The following is a 23846-nucleotide window of genomic DNA, read 5'->3' as shown; positions in this document are numbered from 1 at the left end:
GCTGCTGACTGGCAGACCTTTTCACTGAGGGCTGTGCATCCTTGTGGCTAGTGTCTGAGAAGGCTTCTAGCTATGATTGATGCACATTTAGAGATGGAATCTGAGTTGGCCTCTGGTTATTCCTTGTGCAACTGTGCAGCTCTTCTCTAGGATGGCCTTTGAATGGGGCTGTCTTGTGTGGCTGTGAAGCTCTTTTCCAGGAAGACCTTTGGCTGGGGCCTGTGGTCCCAAGGGGCTTGGGTCCAGGAAGAGACTTTGGTTGATATGCCTGCAGCTGTGCCTTTCTGGTCCACAGGGATTCTCACTGGCATCTACCCATTTGCAATTCTTCAGAGAAGAATTTTTTTTTCCTGTGTTTTGTGTCAGTCTTTTACTTGAGGGTGTTCTAAAATTTTTTATTTCTTCATATATTCTAGATATCAGTACTGTCTGAAGATTAGTTGGAAAAATATTTTCCCACTCTATAGGTTGTCTCTTCAGTCTGCCAGTTATTTTCTTACTGTCCAAAGCTTTTAAATTTAAGATGATTTCATTTGTTGATTCTTGCTATTATATCAGGTGCAATTGGTATTCCTTCCAGAAACTACATACCTATGCTGTTTTCAAGAACTTTACATGATTTAACTTCCAGCAGATTGTGTGCTTCTGTTTTAAAATTTAGATCTGTGCTCCATTTATAATTTAGTTTGGTATATTGTGTGAACTAGCATGTAGATTCAACCTTCTGCATATGGATAACCAGCTTTCCAATTACCATTTGTTACAGAGATTCTTTTTCCTCCAGAGTATGTTCTTGGTCCTTTTGTCAAACATCAGTTAGCTGAATATCCCTGGAGTCGTTTCTATATTGTGTCACATTGAACCGTTTGTCTGTTTTTATGCAAATATCATGATGCTTTTATAATTATAGCTTTGTAGTATAACTTGAAGTCATGGATTGTGATGCCTGCCTCTTGCTTTGCTCTTGGGACCCAGGAGTGCTTTCACTATTCTGGGTTCCTTCGGATTCCACACAAATTTTAGGATTGTTTTCTCTTGTTCACTGAGGATTAACATTTAGTTATTTTCATTGGCATTGTTTTAAATGTGGGTATCAATATTGGAACTATGACCATTTTGGCAATATTATTTTAGCCTATAGAGCAATTGGAGATATCTTTATATTTTCTGATATGTATTTGATCTTTTTCAGAGTGCTTAATTTTTTGATATAGAGAGCTCTCACTCAAAGATGAAGATTTATTTAGCTACTATTTTGTTTCCCAGAACAGGAAACTATTTATGCATGGAGGGATCCTGTTGTATTTTATGAAATATGGACCATTGATTTTCCAACTTTTAATTGCACATTTGTTGAAATGACCCTGTAAACCATATTTTCTTAACAACACATGAATTGCAAATATTTTTCTCCCACTTTTTGTCTTTTTAACTGTTTGAACATTAATATGTTTCAATTTTTTATTTTAGTCTATCACAACTTACTCTTTTTAAATAGATATTATGATCATATGAAAATTCATTAGGTGCTGTATCTCTGATTTTGTACATAGCACACATGGTGTTAGTGAGGTTGATCAGGCTTGAGCAGTTCTACCCCTATGATTTTGCCCATTGCAGCCCACACAGTCTCTCCTTTGGGCTGATGTTACTTGTTCCTAGCAGTTTTAATTGGCAAATATTTGTGTTGCTGGCCTCTCTCACATTCTGTGCTCTTTACTGTATGTTAGGTTTTACTTCCACCACTTCATACACCCACCTCTTAGAGCTTCTTGTCAAGCCTCTGGCTAGAATTTCTGTGGCCCCATAATCCTCTGTTATGCATCCTAAACAACCAGCAACACATGGATGATGCCAGGGTCTATTGCCGGCTTGAGAAGTAGCCCAGCCTCCTGGATCATGGTTGCAGGAGCCTTGGATCACCAGCATAGCTGAGCACCATGAAATAACACTGAGGAAACAATCTCTCCAGGCAGCCTTTCTTAAGCAGGGAGATAAGGGATTCACTTCAAAAATGAAAAGTTTATATTTAGCACCCTTCAGCCAGCAATAAATGAGGCCTTGCCCATTCCTAGTCCACTTGTTCCTCTCCCAATTATGTGATGCCTTTAGAATGGAGCTAATCTTTATAGCGACCAAAAGTTGTTTGATGCTAACCATATGTGTATTTTATTTGAGCCAAATTTTAAGATTGTTAAACTTTTTCTATTCTATATTTATCCCCAGATCTCACTATGCATCTAGCCAAAAGCAGGCAGAAGTACCTATGACACAGCCTGAATTTTGGGCTGCCTTGAACTTTTCTCCACCAGGACAATGTATCCCACTGCCTTTAATACTAGCTATCTTCAAAGTCTTAGGACATGGGCAAATACAGAATGATTTTTTTTTCCAGAATGTGTACCATTCGTACCTCTTGTCTATACCCCATACCATTCTATTTCCCCACAAAACCTCCTGAGCTTGGTCTTTACTGTCCTGATTTCTATCAGCATTCTGCTCCTCTGAACTTAAAGCAGGATCACCATCAAACTCCAGGCACCACACTGTAGAGCTCCTCTGTCCCACATACTCAAACCTTTCCAAAATCCTCCATCAAAGCAATTCTAAACTTCATAGCCAGGCAGTCACAGAAATGACTTTGCATCTTGTGCCTTTTCTGGTATAATCTCATCTCTGGGACCAAATATCTGACATACACAACTTAAACGAGAAGAGGTTTAATTTGGCTAATGGTTTCAGAGGATTTAGTCCATGTTCAGCTTTCTCAAAGGCAGGCACATCATGGCAGAAAGGCATGATGAAGACAAGGTGCAGAACAAAGGAATAGTGCCAGAAAGCAAGAGGGTAGAGAACAAATATAGACTGCAAGGTCATGTATTGATGACAGACAGATACACCTATAAATGCATTTTACTCTTGTTATAGGTGGCTCCCACCCAGTGAAGATGACCTTAAAGCCTAATCATCACAGTCAATATCCCACATTAAAATGGTTTTCCAAATCCTTGGGCATTGGTGCCAGACTCTGTTATTGTCATAATTTACTTACTAGATCCAAATACACAATTTAAAATTCATGATGTCAAGTTAGTTAAATGATTCTTTATGTAGGGGAGAGGGGAAGGAGATGTTACCAGAACCTCTGCAGTGGGTCCTGGTCTCCTGCGAGCTATGGCAGCACACGGCGAATTACAGGAAAGGTAGAAAAATGAGACTGAGAAGAAGCTGAGCTTTGGGTCTGATCAGTGCTGCTCTGGGCAGCAAAGACAAAGCCCCCAGCTTAACACACCTTTTATTCAGTACATCGGGAGAAACAAATGTAACAAATGACTTGCAGAGAATTCAATAGTTTACATTGGGATAAACAAGGTGTAATGGAAGGCTTGCAGAGAGTTCAGTACATCTCCGGCAAACAAGATGTTAATCAGTCCAAGAACAATGAGGAACTGAGCAGATGTTTATTCTCCCAGGATGTTTCTTGTCCTGGAGAATCACAGCATCACTGGATCACTGAAGTCTCAGTTGTGACCGGAGGCCAAACTGGAGTTATTCTGTAGCTGGGCTGTAGGCAAGAGAACTAGGCTAACCAAATGATTTATCCCTAGAATTATGTAGCATTGCTCCCAACATCTTTATATTATCATTTTTCCATTATTCTAACCATAATGTGGCCATGTGACATGTAGATGGCTCTATATGAACATGAAACATTCTTGAATATTACAGCACATGGGTAAGAAAATTAGAATGGTTGGTGGAAGATAATAGTAAGTAACTGTATATATTCATTATGAACAACACTCAGGAAACCAACTAACCAAAGAGAAATCCATCATAAATGAGACTCAGGAAGGAGTAGCATTGTTTAGCTAAGTAGCTCCTATGTTGATTTCTCTCAACAGAGTTTCCTCTCACCAGATGGATTTATCCAAGTACAACACTATCTATTGAGAGTCACCAGATGACAGTCACTCTGATGTTCATCTAAAAGATGGCACAAAGAAATCCCACTGTCTACATCAATTTAGATATTTTTTGGACTGGGGATTGAACTTGGGACCTTGTGCCTGTGAGGCAGGCTGTGGAACCACTGAGCTAGATCCCTGTCCCGTATTAATCAATTTAGAAAGACAAGGGAAGTTTTCTGGACAAAGGTAGCTTTACTTGCAGTAGACAATGTTTGAGGTAGCTTTCTTGTCATAATTTCATTTACATTTATGCCAAGTCATTGCAGGGCATTTCCAAAAACATGCCCACTTAAATTGGTTTATACAAGATGCCAAATTTTTCTTTGTCCTTTAGCTTAAATTAAGATTCATAGATAAATATTGACTTTCAATTAGCTATGAGTGATCCCAGTACCAATAGAAATTAATTTCCACTTTAGGCAACATGAAATTTCTCACATGTGTGCTAGCTCAATAAATGTGTCACAGATGAAATTATATTCTGGACACACACAGAAGAGAGCTCTCTGCAGGATGCTTTGGGCTTTCTTGTCTACCATTAGGGAAATACTAGCAATATGCATGTTTGTTGATCCATTATTGAAGATTAAGATATTTTTGAACGCTACTAAATATTACAAAATTAGCATTATAAATTTGTCTCTAAACTGTTGTGTTATCTCTTGTTTGGTTTTCTTATTCAATCTGTGGTATAATTTAACCATAATACACTCACTGTTCATTTTGTGTAGCACAACATTAAAACTGCCAATCTGAATGTGTAAAGATAAAATCTAACCCTGAAGATTCAAATGGTATATTTGATACACCGATTAAATTTCATCACAAAGTAAACCAGAGAATCTTAAAGATCACGGAAAATAGTCCTGTTTAATACAATGTTGTGGCTTCTCTGTGGTCTGTCCCCTAACACACGTTCCCCTATGTGAGCGGAAGTAGACATGATGGGAGCTTTAAGAGGTGGACCTACTGAGATGCAAATGAAAGTGGTTTAGAATCCTCAGAAGAGATTAATAGAGTGCCTCCAGGAGTGACCTGTTTACCAAAATTTGCTTCAATAGTGGAAGCTGCCCTCAGCTTCCCACCAACACCAGGGCCCATGCCATGCTCTTAGAAATCCAAAAACTGTGTGATAAATAAATACACTGAAGAAGTAAATTCATCACCACAGGAATTTTGTTATGCTGAGGACAAAACAGACCAAGACACAGACCAAGACACAATGTTGAGTTAGATTTCCTGAAGGATTATAAGTTCCTATTTACTCAGCTATCTATCCATGTACCATCATAAAAGCTACACTGAGGACAAGCAAGCTTTGTGAAAATAGGGGAGAAGAGCCTGGGTCCATGAGCTTGGGAAAGTTGTGGAGCAGTCATCTGCTTCTGAGGAGAAACCTCCTGCTTGGGTCAGCTCATAGATTTGGTTAAACAAAAAATAAACTACCTTGCCTCAATATAGGACTAGAAAGGGTCAAAACTGTAATACACTTTTATATTTTGCTGGTATTCTTTATTTATTCCACAAAACAACACCTGATTTCTTAAAGAACAATTGAAGGTCAGGAACCAAGGCCCTATTGTTGAATTTTTCATGCTCTGATTTTAACTGTTTATCCTAGGTATGGGTCATGCTTATTTTGGAACAACTTGTATTGAGTCTCTGGAAAACAGGAATAAATGGGATGACACCCCACTTTCAATCACAGCACACTGAATGTGCAATGCCAACATTTCAGGGATTTGCTATAATGTAAGTAAATTAAATTTATAATCAGTTCTGAACTTGAAAATTCATTGAATATCCACTGATGCATGAAATATATTTCCTTTTTATTAAATGTCACACATACACACACACACACACACACACACACACACACTACTTCTTCAAAAACTCCATTGGAAATTTAATTAGTCTCCATGGTGTGGCCAAAGCATCCTAGCCAATTAAAAGACAATCAGAGGCTGGAGGAAAAGTGGACTCCTTGGAGGATGGGATCACCAGGTCCCTGGAGCTCATCAGAAGTGTCACCCACTGTGTCCTTGGTGAACACTCACCAGGCTCACAGCTATTTCAGAAGCAGGACTGAATGCAAAGTCCACACTGGGAATCTCACTGAGAAGTGAGTTTGAATTTACTCAGTGAAGATTGAAGCAGGATGAAGGATTTCATCAAGCCACTTATTATTGAACAGAAGAAATATTCATGTTAGTGAGGTTATACTCACTGCCTCATGGCTTAGGTAACTTTGCATATGTTAATTTCTGCATTTCTAGTAACATTAGCAAAGCATAAGTCACATACATGTACCTGTGAATACAGACTTCAAAATTTTTAGCTAAGGTACCAATTTCAGCTCCGTGTGATACATGTGTACTTGTAGAAAAGCAGACTGTTCCAGTTGCTATTTTTTATTTTAATAACTAGTTCTTCCCATGTTTTCTTAGGTGATGTGTTTCATATGTGGCCCAGGTCCAAAGGCAGAAATCATATTGAGGGAAATTCGCCCTGGAATAGAGCATCAACACCTGCCAATTTAATATTTTCTTGAGCTGGATTTAAAACAGTAATGAAGAAAACTATAGACTAATGAAATTTATGAGGGCATTTCTTGCAAATAAAATCATGTAAGCAAAAATAGTCTTTAACAAAACTGTTGAGATGTGTAGTATGGTTATTTTTAAGGTAAATTTTTATAAAACCTGGATTTCATATAAAATAAAATAATGCTGATTTTTTAGATATATTATTATATTTCAAACATTTCACAATTTATAGGGAATTAGCAATCATGCTCACACTGTTTTCCACATTTTAAAAGTGTGAGCTAAGTAACTCCAACATATCACTGAGAACATAAATGAGGGGATAATCCTTGGGATTTTTCTTCTGAACAGGATCAGGATGCACTGTGCAGAATGGAAATGTAAGGTGAATTCAGCTCAGGGAAACAAGAATTTTTTTCCACTAAGGAGGAAGGACATGTGATAAGAAGAGATGGAGAAAGGGAACAAGGCTTCTAACCCCATTAGTTATTTTGATGAAAGTAATTAAAATTACCATAGTGTTGTTTGCAGCACTGATCTACACCAAGTGACGGCATTGGCCTCATCAGGTAGCATTGGATTTGAGATTGACATTTTATGCTCACAGGATTTTCTCTTACTAGAGAAATAAGGGTAAGGGGGAAAAAACACAGGTAATTCAAGGAATTGCCTTATAAAGTACTTGAAAACAGTGAAAGCTATATAAATGTACCACTGTCAGTAAATCATTATTTTTATGCACATATAAAGCAGAATCGTGGCTGCTGTTTCAATGGCAAATTAATTACCTCTAAAGTATTAAAGGTGCAGATAATATTTTCAATACTATAATCCTTCAATTCTTTTTTTTAAATGAAAAGAATAATGCTGAGAATAGACTTCTTCATATAAGTAATTTTAACAGTAAAAATATAATTTGTAAACATATCATTTGTGATACGAATACTTTGAAACAAGCACAAGTAAATAAATTAAATTTAAAATAATGATTTCAGAGTAAAGGGATTGTAGCAAAGTTATAAAAGCAAACAGAGGAGAATTCTGGATAGATAGGTTGCACCTAATTAAATATTAGAATCCATTCCAATGAGAAGGTTACATGTAGCAACCTAACTGCGATTCATTTTTCTTTCTTTCTCTTTCTTTCTTTCTCTCTTTCTTTCTTCTTTCTTTCTTTCTTTTTTTCTGTCTTTCTTTCTTTCTTTCCTTTTTTCCTTCTTTCTTTCTTATCTTTCTTAGATTGGAACAGCCTATCCACTGCCAATAGTAAAATAGAATTATAGATCCCAAAAGAAATATCATCTTGCATAGATGACAGTGCAAAGTGGGAAAGAAAGGGCTCACTCACAGGTCTGGAAGAGCACCTGAAGTAAGAGAGAGGTGCCCTGTGACCAGACTGGTGTCTTTTTGGGAAAGTCATAGTGAAACATGACCAAGTTCACCCATTAGACCTGTTAGGGGAAAACTGTTGACAGCATCTGCTACAAGAGGGGCTGCATCACAGACATTCTCCACCCATAGGATGAGGAGCAGATGTGGGATTTGAATATGTTTGGTTGTAATGGAAGCTCTCATAGATCAGGGAAAGCCATGGAAAACTAAAGCAAATGGAAAAAATACTTGAGGTTCCTGTAGAAATATAAAACACTTAAATATGGGGAATAGGTAAAAGATTGCTGGGACTGGGTTGAATTTTTAAGTACTTTATTGATTAATTCACACTTTTTATGATTACACACAGTGGTAGACTATGTATCAGCAGTTTGGGAAAGGAAATTGAAATGGAAAATGTGCAATCACTGTATTTCAAGATAATTATATTCATTTATTTTCTCCCAAGTTCTTGATTAGAATCCACACCGTAGGTCTAAAGGATGCTCTGCATTCTGCTTGGATCATCCTCTGCTCACTTTAACCTCTGACTCTGTATAGACCACAGCATTTGAGAAGACATGGATAACCTGACAGTCTTCACAGAATTCCTCCTCATGGATGTCACGAGCTGCCGGGAGCTCCAGGTTCTACAAGGTGTGTTGTTCTTAGGGATTTATCTGGGAGCACTAACAGGGAATCTTGTGACTGTCACTGTCATCATGACAGACACATGTTTGCACTCTCCCATGTACTTTTTTATAAGCATTGTGTCACTCATTGATCTTGGAAGCATCACAGTTGTTGTTCCCAAGGCCATAGTGAATTCCATGACTGACAATAAGAGAATATCCCTGACAGAGTGTGCTGCACAGATTTTCCTGAATATCCTTTTTGGAGCAGTGGAGATTGGCCTCCTGGTGGTCATGTCCTATGACCGCTATGTGGCCATTTGCCACCCTCTGCACTATGGGCTCATCATCACCCCAAGTCTGTGCTCCCAGGCTGCAGCTGGTTCCTGGGCCTCTGGTCTGGTCTACTCTGCTATCCACACAGGTGCTCTGTTCAGGCTTCCCTTCACCAAGACCAATGTGATCCAGCAATATTTCTGTGATCTTCCTCAAATTTTTAGAATATCATCACCTGATGTCCAGTATTCTGAATTTGTAATCATTGTTGTATGTGTCTGCCTTATCTTATCATGTAATGCTTTCATATTTATTTCATACTTTAATATATTTTCAACTATACTTAAGATCCGTTCAGTGGAATCCCGTAACAAAGCCATATCCACCTGTACCCCACAGCTGGCCATTCTCCTTGTGTTTTTCATTTCTGTATCAGTGGCTGTCTTAGGTCCCACTGCAAAGAAACCTTCCCTTAAGAATCTGCTGAATGCCATGTTCTACACCATGATGCCCCCATTTGTGAACCCCATCATCTACTGTCTACGCAACAGGGAGATCAATGCTGCCCTGCAAAGAATGTTCAACAGGTATCCTGGGTTCATATTCAAGGGTTTTCCTGACTAAAACAAAAATGTCAACTCTCATTTGAAAATAGTTCATTTCATAGCTAAGGCATGTTTTAAAAACAATATCTACATGTGTGGATAATCTATGTTTAGTTCTCTATTTTTAGTTGTCTTAACTTGCTATGGTGAAATATAAATTTTCCTGTGAAATTTCTTGCTCAGTTTGTTGTAAATTTTATGCATGTTTACAAAAACATTGACAAAATTTCTAGTGTACATTGACAAAATTTCATGAATATATTTGGAAGGATGCTGCACACATCATTAGGAGTACTGCATGCCTTATGTGTTACCTCTTAGCAGATGGCTGTGCTGTTGAGAGAAACTCAGGTGTGGGATCTGACTAACCTGGAGAAGTGCACTAAGTGGTCCTGTGAGAAGACTCTGCTGTCTGCACTGTGCTCTTTACACTTGCTCTTCCACTCAGGCTGGGATACGTGACAAGGAGACAGGGGGACAACTCAGGGATGAGGACACAATTGGGCAATCAACACTGAGACCCTTGTCAGCCTCTTCTGCTGCATCTGCAAAAACCCTTTCCTCATTCAATGAAAATCAAGACAAAAAAACAACTGACCTTCAAAAAGAACTGTACTAAACCCATCACCTGGACATGTCTTATTCAGCCTGACACCACAGTTAACTATCACATGTAAGGACCCTGTTGCTTTTTCTTGAGAAAACTGTGTTTTACTTTGCTTGTATAATTGTACAGAGAACTGTTTCCTTCACTGTTTGGAATAATTTCATATACATACATCAGTCACAGAGCTTACTGTTGATCATTGGTGAAGTTCATTTCCAGTTTTTCCTAGAAGGCAGGAAGAAGGAAACCATGTTGTCCTACAACCTGCAATTGGTAATTTTTCTGTCATCTTTTAAAGAACCCTGACCTTTCTTGTGGTACCCTTCATCAGCATTGGCACAGAACATGTTTCCTAATACTCCCAATATCTGTAGTCTCACTGTCACATGAAAGGATGGAGTGGCCACAATTGTATTTTTGTCCTTTTAAGTTTTTTCACTTGTTTCCAGAATTATATTCCTTGTACAGATTTTGCTCAGCTTCACCTTCATATCATTGGCAAAAAGAAACACAAAACTTTCCCATATTTGAAGGATATCATTCAAGTATAAATGTATTTTACTTAGTTCCTTGTAACTCACTTAACTTTAAGTTAGGTGTGGGTTGATTATGAAGATGATACCTTAAACAGCTCCATATTTTACATGTTTTTCTACTGACAACTTTGCAACTTTGAAATACCATAAGTTTATTAAGAACTGGTTGGACAAGTTGTACATCTTTATTAGATGTACCACACATGGTACTGAAGATGATGTGCAATTTTTAACACATCAAACCAATATTGCCAAAAAGTTGGCCAGCAATAATCTCATGTGAATTTTATGCATCAGTTTTGTTAGACACATGAAGGCCCAGATATCAAGTAGAACATCTTCAACAGAAGTTTGGTGAGGGACATTCTGGAAAATATGAGCATTTGAAACAGCAGAATAGGTAAAGAACATTGCCCTCACTAATGCAGTCCACTGTCTTTGAACACAGTGAGACAAAACCAGGGGAGAAGGGAGTGTGTTCCCTGTGAGATTGGACACCCATTTACTCCTTCCTCAGAACGTGGGAGCTCCAGGGTCATGGCCTTGGACTTAGACTGCAATTTCTGTCTTTGGATCTCCTCCTCACAGACATTCATTAGTAGATTAAATTATTCACCAATATGACTGGTTCTCCACCTTGAAGATGAAAGAAAGTGGAACACATTTGCTCCATAATTACATAAATATTCTTTTAATATATTTTTTAATTTTAAGACTCATTAGTTTTTTTTCTACAGGTTCAAAATAAAACCCTATTTTGTTCATTTGTGTTTTTCTTGCTTTTATTTGGTGGGAAACTTCTTGTGATTTGTAGCTCATTGAGCTCTGTCAGATTATTCTTTGCTCTCAAGATGTTAAGCTTGTGAGACAGGCAGTGCCACCACTGAGCTAAAACCCCAGCCCAGCTGCTCTCTTATATGAAGAAGGGACATCCTCCAGGTTGTGGCAGAGACACTCTCCTAGAGATTTAGGAGACATTCAGAACTTTCCTATGAATGCACCTGCCACAATCCTCTTGCTTTCTCTTGTGGTTGGGCTGGATCTTAGAATATGTGCCTTAACCCAATCCCAGAGTCAAGGAAAATACAGAAACTTGTCTTTTATTTTTCCCAGGTATAAATCTTTCCAAAGCATGGCAAGGATACACACATAAAGATTCAGGAAGTGTCAAAACTCCAAACATGTCCAAAGCAAGCAAACAAACAAATCATACTGCAAAATATATTACAAATTGTCAAAAGAAAAAAGAATCTGCAAACCAGTCAAGAGAAAAGAAAGCCATACAGGTGAAAAATCTCCCAAAAGCTGAGCAGACTTCTGATTAGATACCTTTCAAACCCAGAGAGAATGAGGCAATGGCTTCAAAGTGCTGAAAGGGAAAAGAATCTCCATCATGAATGTTTAAGACTGTAATTCTTTCCTTTAGAAATAAAGGAGAGAGAAATACTTGGTAACACCACCAAAGTTGGGGAACATTGCTGACCTGAGCCAGGCCTGACAAGTCATCCTCAAAGATTCCTGTATATTGAAACAAAAGTATGGGAAGTAATGATAGGAAGCAGCAGTGGGGAAGCACTAAGGTACCTTCCTAGAGAAAACAAAAAAATCCCTTGCCAGGTGAGGGGAGCTCCAGAGCAGGCAGCCTCTGAGGCATCCAACCTCAGGGCTTTCTTTTCAGACTTCAGTGGGCTGTGTTGCTGGGCACATGAGAATGAGATCCTGTTGTTGCCATTTTTAGTCAGGACTCTGATGTCAGGAGAACAGACTCTGTGCATGCTCATGTCTGGGCAGAATTCACTGGGGTTCCCTCCCATGTACTCCTGCTTCCTCAGGGCTTATCTCAGTTTCCTCAGTCCCTTGTCCTCCCCGACCACTGCTTCTCAAACTCCTTGTCTGTGTTCCATCCAACAGACACACAATACATTATTCTCACTCACTCATGGAAGATTCTCAAAGGGGATTGTATTTCAGTCCTCAAAAAATTCAGTTTTTGGATTTTAAATTTATTTAATAATATTAAATATTTAGATCATATTATTATCTTTCTTTCATTTAATAATTACTGGAGAATTAGTATTTGCAATTATTCTCTTGTACACATTTTAAATTGTGAGCTAATTTCAAAATACTAGTGAGAAAATGAAGGAGATTTAGAAGGAACAATCCTTAGATTTCCTCTGCTCCACTGTATCATCATGATTGTGAAGAATAGAAATGGGGACCAGGGATTTAGCTAAGAAGTTCCACCACCTGTCTCACAAGTGTGAGGTTTCCAGTTTGAACCCCAGTACCCAAAAAAAGAGAATAGAATTAAATTTAGCACTTAAGATATGTAATAAGGAGAGATGGAGAATGGGAGGGAGAATTTTATGGTGAATACCTGTTATTTTGATAAAGGAAAGCAAAAATAGGTACAAGTGTGGTTTCCAGGAGTAACCTATGGGATGTTAATAATATCAACTTGTCAGTTAGTACTGATTTTGATAGTAACTTTCTATGCTGAAAAGGAGTAACCACAAGTTATTCAGAGAAAGCCATTCATATAAAATATTCTGTAAAGAACTAGAAAGCCATATAAATGTATGACTAAGCAAACAATAATTATTATACATGGAAAAATTATAAATGCTTTTGTAATGTCAAATTACATATATAATATTAGCAAATATATAGATGTTAATAGTTTACATATCACATTTAAATTTAGTTTCTCAACAATGAAAATAAAATAATGCTGAGTTAAGATCTCTATATAACTAATTGTAGTATGGAAAGAATTTCTAAACAAATTACTTATGATTTGGAATGCTTCAAACAAGCTCAGGTAAGTAAGTTAAATTTACAATAATAATTATAGAATGAGGAGATTTTAGCAAAAGTTTTGAAAGCAAGTAGAGGGAAGTTCAGAGAGAAAAGTGGCACCTAAATAAATATTAGAATCCATGCACAAGAGAAGGTTGCATTTCAGAGGCATATTTCAAGAACTCTCTTTGTCTGTTTCAAGTTAAAACATGCAGACAAGAAAGCACATGATGGGAACAGTTTCCATATCACCAAAAGGAAAGGAGAATTTGTATGACCTGAATTGAATGTCATAGATGATGATGCAAAGGGGAAAAGAAAATGCTGACACGCACACCTCTTGAGACCACCTGAAGGGTGGAGAATGGTGTGGGGTGACCATTTGCTGCCCTTCTCAGCCTGTTTACGTAGAACTTAACAGAATATATATCAGCAGTTTGGGAAAGGAAGAGAAATACGCACATATACTGGATTTCAGAATGCTTTATTTTATGAATTTATTCTATCCTGATTTCTTGATTAAGAGACATGCTGTACTGTTACCATATGCTCCACAATTTGCTTGCAGCATCATCAGCTCACTTTAACCTCTGACTCTGCAGAGAACTTGGCAGGTGGGGAGATGTGGACAACCTCACCATCTTCACAGAATTCCTCCTCATGTATGTCACAGGCTACCAGGAGCTCCAGGTTCTGCAAGGTGTGCTATTCTTAGTGATTTATCTGAGAGAAAAAACAAGGACTCTTGTGACTGTCTCTCTCATCATGAAATATGCACTTCTCCACTATTTCATGTACTTTTTTGTAATCATTGTGTCACTCGTAGGCCTCGGTAACATCTCAGATATTGTTTGCAGAGCTATAGTGAATTCCATGACAGGCAGTAAAACCACATCCCTGACAGAGTGTGCTGTGCAGATTTATTATGTGCACTATTTGCAGCTGTGGAGATTACCATCCTGGCGGTCATGTCTTATGGCCACTATGTGGCCATTTGTCAATCTCTGCACTATAGGCTAATCATCACCCCAAGTCTGTGCTCCCAGGCAGAAATTGGCTCCTGGGCACCTGGTCTTGTCTACTCTGTGAGCCACACAGATGCTCCATTAAGGCTTTCCTTCACCAAGACCAAGGTGATCCAGCAATATTTCTGTGATGTACCTCAAATTCTGAGTATTTCATCTTCAGAAATTATAATCAGCAAAAGCTCTAGCTCCATTTCTATTTCTTCCAATTCCTATTTCTTTAAATCCCTTTTCCCTTCCTTTCCTCCCCCAAACCCATATCTTTTTTCTCTTTCCATTTGAACAAGTTCTTACTAATATCTATCATTCAACAAAGGTAAACACATCAAGTACAAGGCAAGTTCATTTTAAACTGTCAACATAGGAAAAAATAAACTATGCTGTAAAATATACATAAAGGTAGAACTATAAAAAAATGACAGAGGAAACCAGTCTGCAGTGGCTCTCACGGTGCCTTTCCATCCATTTGGCCTGGATGGTGGTGGTCCTGTGCTCTGGGACTGGGCAGCACCCCAAAGAGCATTGTGTGCTGATGGTCTCCAGAGGCTAGGGTACAGGCACCATCAGCACGCTGCCTTGCAGGGGGCTACACAGACCCCTGTGCTGTGCTGCAGCTTCCCTGTGATCCAGGGGCACAAAACAGAAGGAGACAGTGTCTGGGTTTGCTGGGCTGCTCACTGGTGGTACAGGCAAGAAAAAGTAGTACCTTTTCCTCACAAAGACATCATCTTGAAAAAAGAGGTATCAACAAAATCTTAACAAATTCATCAAAGTAATCTTTGTGGCAATGGAGGCTTCTGAAAGAAAACTCCAAAGATCCAGGGAAAAAATGTGTGTTTTTGTGATGGTCACCTGGGAGTCTGATTAGAAGATACTGCGGTGAAATCTCATGGTAATAACTTCAGAGAGAGGAAGTGGGAAAGGCTGGGACCTTCCTGGCCTGTTTGTGAAATCTCCTCCCTTGAGAAGCAGGTCAGGGTCCTCCTAGAATGAGGGACTTAGGACCTCCCTTCAGAGGGAGGGAAGAGAAATCTTCCATGGGATCTCTCAGGGAGGAAGGAGTAAGAAGGGAAGGAGGTGCCCTTTCTACTTCCGCAATTTTCTCAATTTATTTCAGCTTAAAATTTCCAGAAAAAATATTCAGGACACCAAGGTCCCATATTCTGGGATGTCAAAATCTGAGCCCTGAGAATTGGATTTAAAAACTTTCACATTCACATACATAGCCCTAATAGACTAAAATAGTTGCAGCAGTTAAAGGACATAGTCAACTCTGTCAAACAAAAGTGTCATTATCAGTCAGTGTCTGCACAGCAATAGCAATCCGACTGTCACTGGGTGGACCTGTGACAGGAGAGAGACTGAGGAGGTGGGAAGGGGATTAGGAATGGAGGGCAATGGGGAGGGAAATGGAAGTAAAAGCATGAGGATGGGATATGTACAGGAAGCGAATCCCAATGGAGAATGTATACCTAATAAAATAAATACAAAGAGAGGAGATGGGGACCTCAAGTCACCCCACCCAGTGAAGAGCTTCCTGTCCCAGAAAAGCATTTCCAGATGTGATAAGAAGAGGCACAGGTAGAGGTGTTAGGCAGAAGGAAACAAGCCCACACTGAGAAGGCAGTATGGGTGCTAACAGACTAAGGTGCAGGCCCAGCTGGGGTACTTATTTGTTCTTGAAGGCGCTGGGGACTTAGGATGTGTTTTCCTAGTGTCTGTTTTGCTTACACATTAGCAGGATTGTTCAGAATAGGAACCATTTGCATGTGTTTGAAGTCTATACATAGTGTGCATATAACACTGAATCTGGGGGAGGAAGTCTGTGGAATTTGTGAACCTGTGGTATTAGAGGAAAAAAACAGGCCCAATTTATATGAGAACACCACAGCCCCAGTTTATAAGCTTATTGTACCTTAAAGGCCTTAGTATTTTTTTTCTTTTTTGCATCATAAGTATCCTGGAAGGGAAAATATGCATGGTAACCTTGGGTAAATTTTTTCTGTCTCTTTTCTTCCTATGCATGTCTTCTAGTCTACCTCACAGCTGTTAGGATTGTGCTAAAATAATCAAGCAATAATTACAGGACTGCAATACTGAAAATTAAGGGTCAGACCTGAAGATACTCTGTTTTGCATTGTTCTCCTCTCATTGCATGTACTCTTGCTTTTCTCCTTCTACCCAGAGCCAAAGCTATGTGGCCTCTATATTATAGCCTTTCCCACACCCTCAGAGGGCTTCACCCCAGATTCTCCTCAGATTCTCTCCTGAGACATTGATTTCCCCCTTGGCACCAGATCATTCACCTCAAACCTGAACAGGCATTAGATCATGCACAGGAGAAGTGTAGATTAATTCCGGATCCCTCTCCTGTATAACTTGGTGTCTTCTGTTACTCAGAGAAAACTTTATTTCTTCTCTGCATGCTGTATCATACATTGTCCATAACATTTGAAGATTTGAGTGACCTCCTATACTTACAAGAGTCAAAGGTCCTGGGCAAAATTTTCTCATTCCTCTTTGTGGAAGCCACTGGATATTTATTTTGCATACATGTGAACAGGGTAGGGAAAGGGAAGACATCAGAAAGAAAGGAAGAGATGAAAAAAGAGAGGTTAAGAAGACAGTTTTAGTCAATGTTTGCTTTCCTGTCCACCCCAACCATTCCTTCTGGTTCTTCCTACATACAGCTCAACATGTCCAACCTGACTCAGTGTCCACATCCCCATGCCATGTGACCAAGTCAACACTCAGAAGGCCTCTCTGGACACTTGGTGGAAAGACCTCAGCCTCCCCAGTGCACCCATCAGTGCCTCAGCCTTGTTCCTCAGGCTGTAGATGAGGGGGTTCAGCATGTGTGTGAGGATGGTGCAGAACACAGAGAAGGCTTTGTCCTGGGCTGGTGTGTGGTAAGAGTGTGGCAGCATGTAGGTGTATATGGCAGCCCTGTAGACCAGGGTCACCAGGGTCACCAGGAGCAAGTGGCATGAACAGGTGGAAAAGGCCTTCTTCTTCCCCTCCACAGAGATCATGTGATGGACAGTGGTCAGGATGCAGGCATAAGAAGTGATCATCACAGAGATTGAGATGAGCAGCATCAGCACACAGCATGTGTACATCACCATCGCAGACAGGGCTGTGTCTGCACATGCTTGGCTCACATGGTGGGCACCTCAGAGAAGTGATGAATCTCCCGGGAGCCAGAGAAGGGAAATCTCATGGTGATGGCCATCAGGAGGAAGCCATCCAGAAAGTCCCCAAACCAGTATCCTGCTGTGATGATCCAGCACACCTGGCAGCTCATAAGCACCAGGTACCACAGAGGGCCACATAGCAGTCATGGGCCATGAGCCCCAGCAGGAAGAACTGGGCCCCCACTAGAGTGAGATTGAGGAAGTGCTGAGCTGTGATCCCCACAAAAGAAATGGTTCTCTGGCCCACCACATAGTCAACTAGCATCTTGGGCATAATGGTGGAAATGTACATCATGTCGACCAAGGAAAGGTCACCGAGCAGGAAGTACATGGGTTTGTGGAGGTGTGAGTCAGTGTGGATCAGAAAGATAATCGTCTCATTGGCCAGCAGTGTGGTGAGGAACATGACAGGGATGGTGGCAAACAGGAGACCTGAGGTTTCCACTCTGGTGAACAGTCCTAGGAAGATGAAGTCCGTAGAGCATGCATTGTGCCCTTCCATTGCCCCTACTGTGGCACTGAAGCAACCTCAGAGCTTCCAAATAAAATGATGGATGATGTTTCTAGGGAAATAAAATGGCAATATAAATTCGTTGTAAAGCACAAGGATTCTAAAAGGTGACAGAAAAGATTGAAAAATACTTTATTTTATTGAATTCATATGTAACAGTTTATATCAGAATGTGAATCTTTATCAGTTTTAAATAAAACTGATTAATAATTTTTAAAAATATCCTTAAGTTTATTGGTACATTTTAGATATATAAAACAGTTACATGAAATAGGAATAATCAAAAAATGAAAAAAAATATTTTACAAGATGTCAGGAGGTGTTACTGTACTACAACAATACTGATAACAATACCATAGGGTATATACCACACCATACAGCTGCTGAACATACCATGTTATAGTGTGAATATTTGTGAACATATTGTCTCAGGTGGATTTAAATTAATGTCATTATTAAATGCACCTTCATTATGGCCAGCATAACCTCCATCTTTAAAACACCTTTGATTCTGGTGACTTGCCTATGTTGTCACTCAGTCAGTAGTGTGAGTAGTCTAGGACTTGAACGTGAAGTCCTTGACTACATCCTGAGTGGAAACTTCCTGTCAGGCCATCCAGTTTGTGCTGGATGAAATGATTTGGGCGATACAAACTATTCTTGTAAATTCAGACTGAATCATCCAATAAAGAAGAAATTATGTTAAAAATGATTTTTGTTTATTTTTAAGACAAAGATTTTGACTTTAAAATGAATTATTGTTTAGATTATGATTAGCATAATCATTTTACAATCAGTATTAGCCTCTGGGATTCAGAGGAAATAGTGCAAGGATATACATATTGAACTATTTTTGACCTATTATTTTTGGGAAGTGGATATTTTTTCATGGTACTTATTAAGAAGAACTCAAAAGACTGTGTCTCATATAATTTTTGGTTATGATAAAGAATACAAATGGAAACACTATATGAGAGTAAAGGGTGATATTTCCCATTTTAAGGCTAAATATATACAAGGCATTTTACCAAACTGTGAGCTAAATTGACCACATTAATCTAATACTCCTCTAAATATTGTAAAGTTGTGAGCACTTGAGTCATTTGCACAGAAAATGTAATACTATTGAACATAGTGGTGATGGCACTGTGAAGAGTTTACTCTGTCCCAGGGGTGTGCTGAGAAATGGTTTGTATCTGCTGACTTTTGGTCCACGCTCAGTATAAATTCAGGAAGCAGGGAGATAGGAAATCCTTCTTTGGCCCATCAATAGGCAAGTCATACTGGGTTCAGGCTGTTAGTGGGGAAGTGTTTGCACTGGCAATGTCAGCTCCCTCTGTGTTCTACACATGCCCAGAACAGCAGCTACACCTTGACTGCATCCACCACACAACATGTGTGAACCCTGCGAATATCTGAAAATTTTACCTAGGTATAATCATTAATTTGATTAGCGAAAAATATTCATAAATGAGAACTTGCACAATGTATTATAATCTGTACTGCTTTATTTAAGAATGCAAATAATGTTTACCATTTTATTTCATTATTTCAGACTCATTAGTGCCAGATTTCATAAATTTTTGTAATACTATGTGCAATCTTATCTCATTTACAACATGTATCTTCTGTCTTATGACTATTAGTATTTGCAATGTTGAGGATCAAACTCAAGACCTTGTGTCTGCTATGCATGTAGTCTAGTAAACCATGCCTTAGAAGAAAAACTACTGCACAGGTAGAGGAATGGCCTATGTATCAGTTCTTTGAGACTGTCTACATTTCAGTTTTAACTTTTATCCTGTCCTAAGTCCTCAATAAGTAGGAGAATGAACATGTGCTGATGCATTGTTAAATACATTTCTAGGCTCTCTGTCCATATTCAAACCTAGGGGTTTTTACAATTAAAAATAAATTATGTGAAAATAAGAGAAAATTTCAGAACAAAATTAGAAGAGAACAGTAGTTGACAAACGGTGCATAATTATCTTCAAAGCAGTTACTCAAAGTACAAGACAGACCTAAAAGATTCTCTCTCACCAAAGGGAAACACTTACTAGAATAAAGCTTTCTTTTCAATGAGCAAAGAGAAACTGGCATATATATTAGAATATTTTGAGTCAGTAGAGTAGGTAAATTACAGGATTATTTGAACTTCTCCCTACTTCTTATGTATCTATCTTCTATTTTGCTCCTTATTTGTCTATATATATTTTATTATCTCAGGCTGTCTACCTTCTTCTCCTGCTAGTGAATGGATGTCTACTTCTGTTTTGCAGATCACAAGCTTTGCCTTTTTGGTCATGAAAGGTCTAATTTGCCAGGCAGGAAGCCCCTAAAATGTGAACTTCAATTCTAAATGAAATATCTGGTGCAGTGTATTATCTGCTCTATGAGGAGAATAATGAGATGGACCTATACATATTGCTGGACACAGACTGTCATTTTGCTATGATGTGGTATAAAATAAATGATAAGAAGGCACCCACACTGATTCTGTGCCTTTACACAGGAAGTTTTCTCTACAGTGATGGAGTAGACACACATTGAGAAAAGTGAAGAGCTGGATGGCCTGAGCTCTTTTCCTTCTCTCCACATGAACTAAATCTGTGACCCTGGAGTGTCCTTGAGTTCCCTGAGCCTCATATCTGTATATTAGGTTGGGTTAATAAAACACACAGGGCTGCTATAGGGAGTAAATAAGAAATTTAGGTTTATAAGTAAAACCATGTTATGCAATACAAACCAGAATGCCAGTGATAATAACATATTACAGTTTTTCCACTCTATTGATAAGTGTGTGAGAAGTACAAATCTCTCTTTTAAACAACCCAGATACTCAACTAAAATCTGAATTTGAGTGATAAATATCTCTTGATCTTCAGGTCCCTAAAGCCAGGGAATCTGAGCACATTTCAGCACTTAGAATCTATTTCTCATTTTCCTCAAACATCCCTTGACTTGAAGGAAATGGTATTAGTCAAAATTTTCAGGAAAAAATAGAGGCAGTATAAATAAGCCTGCAAGAAATCTGCATGCCTTTGTGGGTCATAGATCTATTTGGCCTGCAAATTGTACCCAAGAAACAAAAGTTATCAGATAACATGGCATGACTATTGAATAAAATAGCCTTTCAGGCTTCATTAGGTTACTGCTTATTACATAACATAACATACCAACAAAAGGCAATGCATTCATTCCATGGTGACATTTGGAAATATTCTCTCCTTGGCTTATGGTGTGCATAATTTATTGAGGACCCATGGTTACCAAATTCTGATGTGCTCATGGCTACAATTAGCAGGCAGGATGAAGCCTCAGAGCAGGTCTGTGATGATCACTATACCCATCACTCATATCGAGTGGCAGTCAACTCTGTTTCCAAGTTGCAGCTGGTCAATTACCACCTGCAATGTTTCTGCCAATTGAAAGAGCAGAACCCATGTTCCTGCATCACTGAGTCTTGCTTCTGGGAACTTCTGTGCTGCCTTGGATCAAACCTACCCCATGCTACTTCTCTTTGACCTTCCAATCTCTGGTAAGCAATATTCTTCCTTTTTAACACTAAACCCTTCATAATATGAAGGTGGGTACTGTTTCCCTTCATCCTTTTGTGTGCCAGGCTTTCCTTCACAATTCTCATACATATTCCTGTATGCATCCTACAAAAAATGCTCCAGTTTCATGTATTTGCATGGGATGATTTTTGCAATGTCCCCTTAAAAATGTGATATTTCAATTTATAAAGGTGATGATAGGTATGGGTTTGCAATACAGGATACACTGGAATATTACTTTTCTGCTTCCATATCAGAGACATCATTTCAACTCATTATATACATTTTAAAACTTATTTTCACATAAGAGGTTTTCAAACCAGGTCAATATAAGGTTGTAAAATGTTGAAATTAAATGTAAAAACACATATTACTAAGCCTTGTCTGTGTTCCCAAATCTTTCTCAGTATTTCCAAAAATTGAAATCATTAAAATAAAACCAAATTGAAATTGAATAATAAAAAATTAGATATTAAAACAATGTACTTGGCCAATTTGAGAGACTTAGAGCCTCTCCCTTGGTGAGCCACAGAGCCTTATGCCAGGACCCTAACTGCCCAGGAGCAGAGTGAGGATGCTTCTGGAGACCTGCACTCCTAGTGGGGTCCATGCTATGCCTGTGGGAGGTGGACAGGAAAAATGCCTGAGACCCTTAGGTGGGCCCCTGAGCAGTGCAGGTGTCCACACTCTGGGAAGTGACTTGTGGGTTTATTTGTCTCTCACTGTAAGGCAAAGAGCCTGGGCTTCAAGTACCTGGGAGAGCAGCCTTTCATGAGCTCTGGGACTTTAAAGCCAGCATCTGCAGCTCTCCAGTCTTCCATGTCCTTATCTGAGAAACAGGACAAGAACCCAGGAACCAGTACTGTGTAGACAACACCAGTTGCTTCCTGGTCTGCACTTTAGAAACTGAAACCAGGAAGACCTTCTCCATGTAGCCCTTCTGTGCTTCTAGCTAATGCTCTCCTGAACCAGTCAAATTCACAAGACTGAGGCTGGCTAAAGTTAAAAAGGTATTAAAGAAATACAGGATTTACTAGGATTATACACACAGGTACTGCAGAGGAAAGATGAAGTGTGCTGCTCTACTCAGCATCTTCATTGCAGCCTGGGATTGCAAGGGACCCTGCAGGTTCCTGAGCCTGCCATCTCCTTCCCAGGGCAACCGGCCTTTAGGTGGAGTGGGGCTGCCTCTCCTCCACTGGACCTGAGCCTCACATGAGCAGCCCATCCTGCCTCAGTTTCCTCAGATGCGACCTCCATGACAAGGGGTGGACAGATGGAGGGGGAGGAGTTAGGGAGAGGAAAGGGTGCAAAAGCACTGTGCTGTGTTCTATACATGAGCCAACTCCCCACAAGCATGGCCACTGTTATGCACTGCAGGCATGGAGTCGTAGGAATTTTAGAAATGTAAGAAGAATACAGATTCAGTCTGCCCTCTCTGTAATGTGGAAAGTCAGTCATTGCCTTGCACATGCCATTTATAAAGAAATGCTATGAGTAATCAGTCCAGAAGCTCTCACTTGGGAAATCCCTGCCCAGTTTCCACAGGCCTGGGCAGAATAAGTAAAAGATTGGCCTAAGTGTAGTACAAGCTCCCGGATGATTCACTAAATTGCTTAAGTTTTGCCTAAAGTTTTGCATTGTTTAGACAAAACCTGAGTCTATTCATTGATTAATTTAATTTTCAGAAAGCTTTCTGACAATTTCTTCATTTTCCTTCCATCACTTTCATTTGGCATGCCTCTCTTCATACATGCAGTGTGCAAGCTCCTTATGAAATCCATCAGCTAGAGCATGCCTTGATAGATGCAGGGAGGTGTGCAGCCCAGCACCAAGACTCTGTTCCCTGGCTCACACCACGGCCCATCTGAGGAGAATCCGTGCTCACTAAGGGCATGACAGTCAGAAGTAACTCAGTGAGCAAACTCACCAGCATGCCAAGATCTCTGAGTGCAGGGAACAGAGACCTTTAAACATCCCTGCTCTTTCTAGAGGGAGAATGACACAGGGGTGGACATAGTTTCTCCGCACTTCCCACTGAGAACATGCAAAGCAGGGCCTGGCACCCAGGAAACCATGGCCGGCAGCGCCAGTCCACCACAGTGCATGGCTCAATGCTGCCATGAGGAGGCCGCTGCACAGGTCTGAAATGCGGGGCAGAGGAGCCACAGTTGATGAGGAGGGGGCTCAGAGAGGCCTGTGGTCAGTCA

At 39.5% G+C, this 23846-nt stretch overlaps 1 pseudogene; it reads right to left on the bottom strand.

Annotated features, from left to right (window-relative positions):
* Nucleotides 1-17124: 17124 nt before the first annotated feature.
* LOC106009060 (olfactory receptor 2T1-like) lies at nucleotides 17125-18073 on the bottom strand (annotated as a pseudogene).
* Between the last annotated feature and the right edge of the window lie 5773 nt (nucleotides 18074-23846).

The sequence above is a fragment of the Heterocephalus glaber genome, unplaced genomic scaffold, assembly GCF_053883595.1.
Source record: "Heterocephalus glaber isolate CG9 unplaced genomic scaffold, H.glaber_assembly_v1.0 deba00001673, whole genome shotgun sequence".
Taxonomy (NCBI): domain Eukaryota; kingdom Metazoa; phylum Chordata; class Mammalia; order Rodentia; family Bathyergidae; genus Heterocephalus; species Heterocephalus glaber.
This window is presented reverse-complemented; position numbering and strand designations above follow the sequence as displayed.